Source organism: Teleopsis dalmanni, chromosome 2, assembly GCF_002237135.1.
Source record: "Teleopsis dalmanni isolate 2A chromosome 2, ASM223713v2, whole genome shotgun sequence".
Taxonomy (NCBI): domain Eukaryota; kingdom Metazoa; phylum Arthropoda; class Insecta; order Diptera; family Diopsidae; genus Teleopsis; species Teleopsis dalmanni.
In genome coordinates, this window is record NC_051847.1 from 210,205,317 (window position 1) to 210,213,763 (window position 8,447).

The 8,447-nt window shown below is 30.7% G+C and overlaps 1 pseudogene; it reads right to left on the bottom strand.

Annotated features, from left to right (window-relative positions):
- Positions 1-2,154: 2,154 nt before the first annotated feature.
- Positions 2,155-2,629, bottom strand: LOC119678674 (annotated as a pseudogene).
- Positions 2,630-8,447: the final 5,818 nt, after the last annotated feature.

Genomic DNA, 8,447 nt, shown 5'->3' on the forward strand with positions numbered 1-8,447 from the left:
TATTTAAGTATATTGACAACATTAAAACTTGTAAAATAAAAAAAAAGAAAATTATATTCGAAGAAGAAGTTTCGGTTTTCTGATAAAGAAAATAAGTAGACTCAATAAATAATTTTGAAATTTAAATATAGCCTCTGTATTTCAATTACGTTAACGTACAGAAACCCGCTATATATTGGTGACCCCGACGTGATTTGAAAACGCAACACAAGCATGCCGGTGACACATTCAGATGAGGAATCTGGATCCAGGTCATCACAATAAATTTTTCTGTGAATTAAGCAGCACAACTTACACCCACTTTGATACGGCGCGGCCGCCAACGAGGCATGAGGCCAGCCTACAGATCAAAGTTAATTTCTCAAGCTGACGACTTCATCAAATCTCATCAACGCTCTCCACTCTCAATCACTTTGACACGGCGCGGCCGCCAACGAGGCATACGGCCAGCCTGCACGTCAAAGTTTTTTAAATCCTGCCAGCAAACGACTGATGAAGAAGTTAAAAGGCTTCTCAACGGAGACTCCAGCTTGCAAATCAAGTCCTTTACCTTACCAAACTCTGATGTATCAGTGTATTGTGACATTTCTACCGGGAACGTTCGTCCGGTCTTGATGAAGCATTTTCGCAAAATCGCTTTTGACTCGATCCACAACCTTTGTCACTCAAATGGTAAAAGAACTCACAAATTATTAGCAGAAAAGTTCATTTGGCCTAATATGAAGAAAGATTGTGCTATTTGGGTCAAATCCTGCATTGCTTGTCAAAAAAGCAAAATTCACCGCCACAACAAGGTACCTATTCAGCAGTATCTACCTGCTTCGTCTCGTTTCGACCACGTCAACATGGACATTGTCGGACCACTACCATGCTGTAGAGGTTTTCGTTACTGTTTGACAATGATCGATCGTTTCTCACGCTGGTCTGAGGTTTGTCCATTGCAGGATATTTCTGCTGAAAATGTAGCTTTCGCATTCTATTCCACCTGGATTGCAAGATTTGGCGTTCCATTACGTGTAACCACAGATCAGGGACGACAATTTGAATGCTATTTGTTTAAAGAGCTGTCTAAGCTTCTTGGTATTCAGCACTTACGTACCACAGCTTATCACCCTGCTTCTAATGGAATTATTGAAAGATTTCACAGATCTTTGAAAGCAGCCATTAAGTGTTATCAAAATGACAACTGGGTTGAAATATTACCTCTCATCCTTCTAGGATTTAGAGTTGTAGTGAAAGAAGATATTAACGCATGTCATTCACAACTGGTTTATGGCGTTGGCTTACGTTTACCTGGGGAATTCATTTCGGAAGTTAATCGCGACGTCTCAAACCCTCAGGCAGAATTTGTAGCTAAACTAAAAAGATTTATGAACGACTTAAGACCTACTCAAACTGCTCATCATTCTAGTGGAAAGGTTTTTATTGAAAAAGATCTTTATTCCTCGGATCAGGTTTTCGTCAGAAATTCCATGATTTGTAAACCATTGCAGGCTCCATACGAAGGTCCATTCACTGTTCTTAAGCGTTTCGATAAATATTTTGTCGTGGATGTTAAGGGAAGGAAAGTGAATATCTCGGTGGATCGCCTCAAAGCAGCCTTCAGTGAACAATATTTTAAGGATCAAGAAGTTAAGCCTTTAGTCACTGACAAGAACGATCATAAGACATACACTTCGCGTTATGGTCGCAAGGTGTTTTTTCGGAAGGGGGAATAATGTAGCTGTTCATATTCTAAATAATCACAGTAAACTGGATTATTATTTAAGTATATTGACAACATTAAAACTTGTAAAATAAAAAAAAGAAAATTTTATTGGAAGAAGAATTTTCAGTTTTCTGATAAAGAAAATAAGTAGACTCAATAAATAATTTTGAAATTTAAATATAGTCTCTGTATTTCAATTACGTTCGCGTACAGAAACCTGCTATATTATATATATATATAGTTTTTTTGTATCTAAACTCCTAAGTTCCGTTGAAAATTTGAAATCTTAAAACATTTGTTAAATGTAAGTCAATGTAATGCAAAGACCAATTAAATTTTTAATACTTGTAAAATTAAACACAAAATTAATTAATTTATCAGTTTAATAAAAAAAAAATAAAAATCTTTACAAAAAATTAAAAAAAAAATTATTTACATATCTCAAGAACATAATTACAATTCACTGAAGAAGGTTAAAATTTAACCGGCAGCAGATTTCAAAGAACCAGGACTGAGTTTACGATTCTTAATCTGATAGCGTGCCTTGTAACCGTCTTTATCGGCAGTGAACATGGTCATTGTTTCGGTATCAGTCTTTTCATCATACACGGAGTAGGTACCCATAACAACGAGTTCTTCTTCATCTGTACCAGGATTTATGATCACACCAATTTCTTCACGTTTGCTGCCAGTTGGTTCTTCCAAGCTAAATTAATTTATAAAAAAAACAATATTTTTTATATCAGATCAGGAATGTAAAATCAAAAAATATAATATATATATACTTAAAGCGATATCCTTCTTTGGTAGGTTGTTGTCATAATATTCTGACATAATTTTTGGGAATATGTAATCAAGGAAACCAGCTGAGGTAGATGTGGAAAGTGCAGCCACGACGGCTAACAGAAGAAACTGAAAAGAAGGAAGGTTATTAATTGATATAGATAATAATGATAATAGTATAAGTTGGATATTTATAATTATAAATTTTCAACACCGTAAATCAAAAAAAATTATTTTTAATATGTTCATTTATGATATCTAGTTTATCATCTGGACTAGACCACTAAAAACCAAAGATTAGAGGAAAAAAAATTTTTTTTATAACTGCTAAAGTCATACAATACTCAGTTAAGTGCTGTTGGTAATTAGAATGCAAAAACCTAAGGGGAGAAAATAAAGAAATATAGGAAAAATCATATGGATATGGATTACTGTTTGAATTCAGAGTTCCAAACTCTTAAGTCAAGTAACTGCTACATAACCAACTAAACCTTAGAGCTATGTTATGTAGATACTAAAAGTCACTTTAACTACTAAATTGTTATTGCTATCAATGTAAGTTAGAGATTTGACATTATCCACACAAATCATCAAAATAGTAGTAATAGTTTGAAATTGCAATTGACAATTGACAATTGAGATTTGATATTTAACTTTCTATTATGCCTTCTTCATCGTAACTAAAAATAACATTAAACTGACGTAACTATTTACCATACAACTGTGTAACATAGACCTAAAGTGCTGGCCAGTAGTCATTAAAATTCCATTGAAAATTCATCTCAGCATAGATAAAATTGCAAATGTCACTTAAGTGCATAACCGATACTTAAGTTACTATTGCAATATTGGCTTATAGGATACTAAAATTAATGGTGAAGCGTTTCCTTGATTGCAACCTTTCCGATAATGTTTTATACTCATCATATATTAAACAAATTAATGCGCATTCATAAATGTCAGATTTTTATTATATATTTTATTTTAAAAATAAATTAAAAGTGCTGAAATAAAGCATAATTGGGGGCGATATTACAACATTTTATTATTTCTAATCGAAATGTTATACAATTTTATTATTGTTGTATATTTTTCAATTTATTTTTTATTTGTTTTAAATTTTTATATTAAATTTTAACTATTAATCTAAATTATTATAATTAATTAATTTGATATTTGTTTTATAGCAATAAATTTTAAAACTGTACCATCTAAAAAACTTAAATGTTTTCGAAAGTCGTATGATCATTTTTATATACATTTTCTGATAAATACTATGCCAAAACTACATAAGGCTGTTGTAAGACTTTTTCGGCAACCAACAGGCTACAGCAACATTTGCTGATGATACTACAGTTCTAGTAATCGACAACAATATACTAGACGCAACGGCTAAACTACAACAGACCGTAAACCAAATCACTTCATGGGCAAAAAAAAAATGGAGTATCATGCTAAACAAGGAAAAATCTGTACATATAGTCCTGTCATTGAGAAATTGTAACTATATACCTATTAATATTGATGCCACAAAATGGTAAACTTAATAGACAACGACTAGCAAGAGAGCTTAGCTGTCACCACTGGAAAAATTTTCCAATCAAAATTACTTATTAGCACCTCTTCTTTATTGTACTAGGTGCTATATTGAAGCGGTTCTGTTTATACTTTAAGAGTCCTTATTGCATAAAAAAAAATATTTTACTATGTTCTTAAGTTTTTCATTCCTATCTAGCCGTTAATTTTGCCGTGACATTTTTTAGTTACATGATTCTTTAGATTTAATAAAAATAAAATCTTAATATTGCCGTATTACAGCTAAGCAGTAATGAAACACTTTTCGTCATCTTCCTCCACCTGTGGCAAGAGTTCTTTAAGATAATATTCAATTTTGAACCTTAGTTTCCGAACTGTAATTGGCCTATTAGTCATTATACCACGAACCTTATATGTATGAGGGATAGTTCCACAAGCTGACTAGATATTTCTGTATTAAAAAGACGCCGAATCCATAAAGATGTCTGCGTTGATTTTTCTCATGTTTTGTTACTTTGCTTCACACATTGAAATCTCAATAGAGGTTGAATGATACTGAATAGAGGTTCAGAGGTACACAGTAGCCACATATATCCTAAAAGTAAATTAAACTGAATTCAATTACTGTTTATTACCATTATACCATTCTTCATTTTCATTTTCGTTAGCCAGTTGGGTCCAACTAATATAGATAACCTTTTATATCAATTTATTCATTAGGTTTACATTTGAGATAAATTTTGTCTCTAATGTAGCATAAGATAAATGGTGCTGAATTTAGTTTCATTTTCTCTTGATGACTTTAACTGCTAGTTGGGTCCAGCTAATATGGGTAATCCTTATACATTAGTTTTATATTTGAGATAATTTTTTGTCTCTAATGTAGCATTAGATAAATAGTGCTGAATTTAGTTTAATTTTCTCTTGATTACTTTAACTGCTAGCTAGGTCCAGCTAATATGGGTAATCCTTATATATTAGGTTTACATTTGACATAATTTTTGTCTCTAATGTATCATTAGATAAATGGTGTTGAATCTATTTTCATTTTCTCTTGATAACAATATCTGATTTATATATAATTATATATTATATATATTTCTTATCTATACTGTATTTCTATATCTTCTTTATACTAACTATATATATCTAGAACTTTATTTCATATATAGAAAAATGCTTTAGTGTAGCGATAACATACATCACTCGATTAAGTATACCCAAGTAATAGTTCAAACTCTATGTTATAATCGTTCACAAAGTTTTATATTAAACCTCTTTTAGAATTCTTCAAAACAAATTCTAGGTGAACCCATTAATTAATAACAACAGAAAGACTCTTCTAGAAATTATGGTTAGAGAAATGCCTTAGTATGCGTTTAAAACTTTATTATTACAAATTTGAACGAAATGGTTATATAGGTAGGTGCAGGTGTGAGTGAAACAGAAAGCATAGATTGTTTTAAGCTTTTATGAACGCAATAAATCAAAGTGGCACAGGTTATCATTAGTGTATCTTATATTGTCAGAAGGTAATGCAGTTAAAGTTTCTTCCAAAGCTTTTCTCTCTATACAATGGACATTGTTGCAAAATACCTCTCCATTAAATTGTGTAATTGATTAATTAGTATTTAATTGTAGATAATTAAATTCGTACTAATAAACATCAAGTGTTTGAGCTTCAAGTTGATTAATTTGAATGGTTAAAATTTTATCTCTAATCGAAGTAGCCCTGCAGTAGCCTCACCTTAAGTTTACCTCAATCCAAACGCTAATGCACTAACTGGTTTGCTCTCTTCGATAAATCACGAAAGCTACTGAAAATCGGTAAATGCAAATTGGCAATATTTTATGAATGAATGCATTGGAAACGACAGTCCAGCGCAGATGCTTCAAAGTGATGTGTGAGCATAAAGACGTCTCGACTGACTGAAAATGTCAGCCTGAAGTTGAAAAAAATTAAACAAATAATAGACGTAAATATTTGCCAATAGAGCTTGACATTTTTATAACGTATAGCATTCTTGCGGTTTTACGTATTTAAGAAAGCAAAACTTGTAATTGTAGCCGTGAAGAGATGAAATCTTGAAACAAAAACTCAACGACCTCCAAAGGTGTGGTGTAGTCTGAAGATTTCTCATGTGTAGATTTGCAACCAGAACCTTAAGATTCTTTTTTTTTTATTTACACTCGCATTTGGAAGCACTAGTGGTGATTATACAACATATTTTGAACTATAATTATTTGATATTATGTTATGATTTAATATACGTGTAAAAATAATTAACTTAAAACAAAATGCTAATTAGAGAATCAAATTTCGAGATACTGAACTATGCTAATTTATGGTTAGAGTCTTCTTTTTCCGAAGCATTGTGCCGTCTACAGAACGAAAACCGGCTAGAACGGTTTGTGCATATTGGAAATTCCGTAGAAGGTTATTTTTAAAAATTTCGGATTCTTAAAGATATTTTCAAAAACTTCTGAAATTTTTATTTGAGATATCTTAAAATGAAACATGAGCAACGAGTTTGCTGAATTAACTAATTTTGTATTTTATTTTTAATTCCCACTCTGAGCTGTGAAGATCAACTAAGAAAAATGTCAGATATTTCGAAGTTTTGTTCATGTATCTAAAGTGTTCATCTCTTATTCAGTATTTTTTTTAGTTTGGTTTCACTTTTTATGAAATTTTGTTGACCTTGTCGGACTCAATTTTGAAGTACGTCGCATTTGAGGTGATAAAATCTTACAAATTTGGTAGTTAAATAAATCTGACACTATTAAGGAAGTACAAATTAAAATTGATGTTGTAAATATACTGAAGATTGATTTTATAGATGAAGGTGTTCTATTATAGTTGAGCAGTTATTTTTTGGCCGGAAAAAGCTGAAGGCTTTAAAGACAATGACAAGTTTTTTTTATCTCTAAGACAATTTATATAATCTATAATTACAAAATAGATTTGAGCAAAATTAATTAATAAATTCATAATAAATCTTCTTTTTAAGCCATAAATTATAAGTAAAATCTAACAGTTTTAAATCTATCATTTTATTATACTCAATAAACAAATAAACGAATTCTATTGGAAGGGTTTTCGAAAAGTATTGAATGACAGTAGTAAAATTTTATTTTCATTTTTTAAAGGTTTTTGGGAACAGTATTAAGGAACGTAGGAACTTGAAAATTGAACAACAAAAGCTTTATGCGAAATTGTTACTTCTGATTTGACAGGTTCAAAGTTCTAAGCCTGCCACATGTGGTGCAACAATAATGTACGGTACGCAGCCCCCAAACTTCAACAACCACGGCTTTCACTAGTACGTTAAAGACCGCCAACGCATGTTCATGCTAACCAGTTCAATGTAAATTATAAATGTTTTCCTTTTTTTATTAAAAATGGTTTATAATTTTCAAATAATAAAAATAATATTATGAAATTTTTAAATCTTAATCTCTTAAATTATATTAAAAGCTTAGTATTGAATTCAAATAAATTATTAAGTAATGAAGTCTATATCCTGAGCTCGAAATACTGTAACCTATAGTAAAATCACAACCTCATAAGTAAGTGAGCTACATGTTTAGATATGTCTTTAAACACATTAAATGTACAAATTCATAAAATCTTCTTAGCAAGATTTGTTCTAAGCTTCAGAAATGGAATACCTATATCAACCACAGTAATAATACTAACAATGAAAACTAATTTCGAAATTCTTACTCTAAGACAGATTTAAAGATGATCCATCATATAGCAATGCACCCTAAAAATTGCACAGTTTGGAGCTATAATATCTTTTGTATCTGATACTATTTCTTGAAAGTAGTAGCATGAGAAAATCAGGATACCATCGTCATTGACCCGTCCACTTGAACAGGGCAAAGAAAATCGATTTATTTTTCCAGAAGTGGGTAATGTAATGTATACATTTTATATTGTCAGGGGAATAAAAGAATTATTGAAGCAATTTACGACTATAATGATCACAGAAATTAACTTGAGACATGGCTTCCTATATCATGCCATTTATCACCGATAGAAAACTTTTTGTGAAAGCATTTGTAGACATCAGTGTATAACAACAATTCAACTATGTTTCCAGTCTTTGAAGCCACTACCGAGAGCGATATTAGTGTATAGAGCCTCTAATATTCAAAAAGACATACAAAATTGGATAGAATTACAAACGCAGTTTCTTAGACGGAGTTTTCTTGAAGGTCAACCGACTGAAATGTTAATTTAGTCATGAATGATATTAAATTATATTTCGATTAGTTAATCGGAATATATTAAATTTTTAACACGTGTAAAATGAAATACAAAATTTATTAGATTATCACTTTAATAAAAAAAAATAAAAATTTTTACAAAAAATTAAAAAAAATATATTTACATATTACAATTTACTAAAGA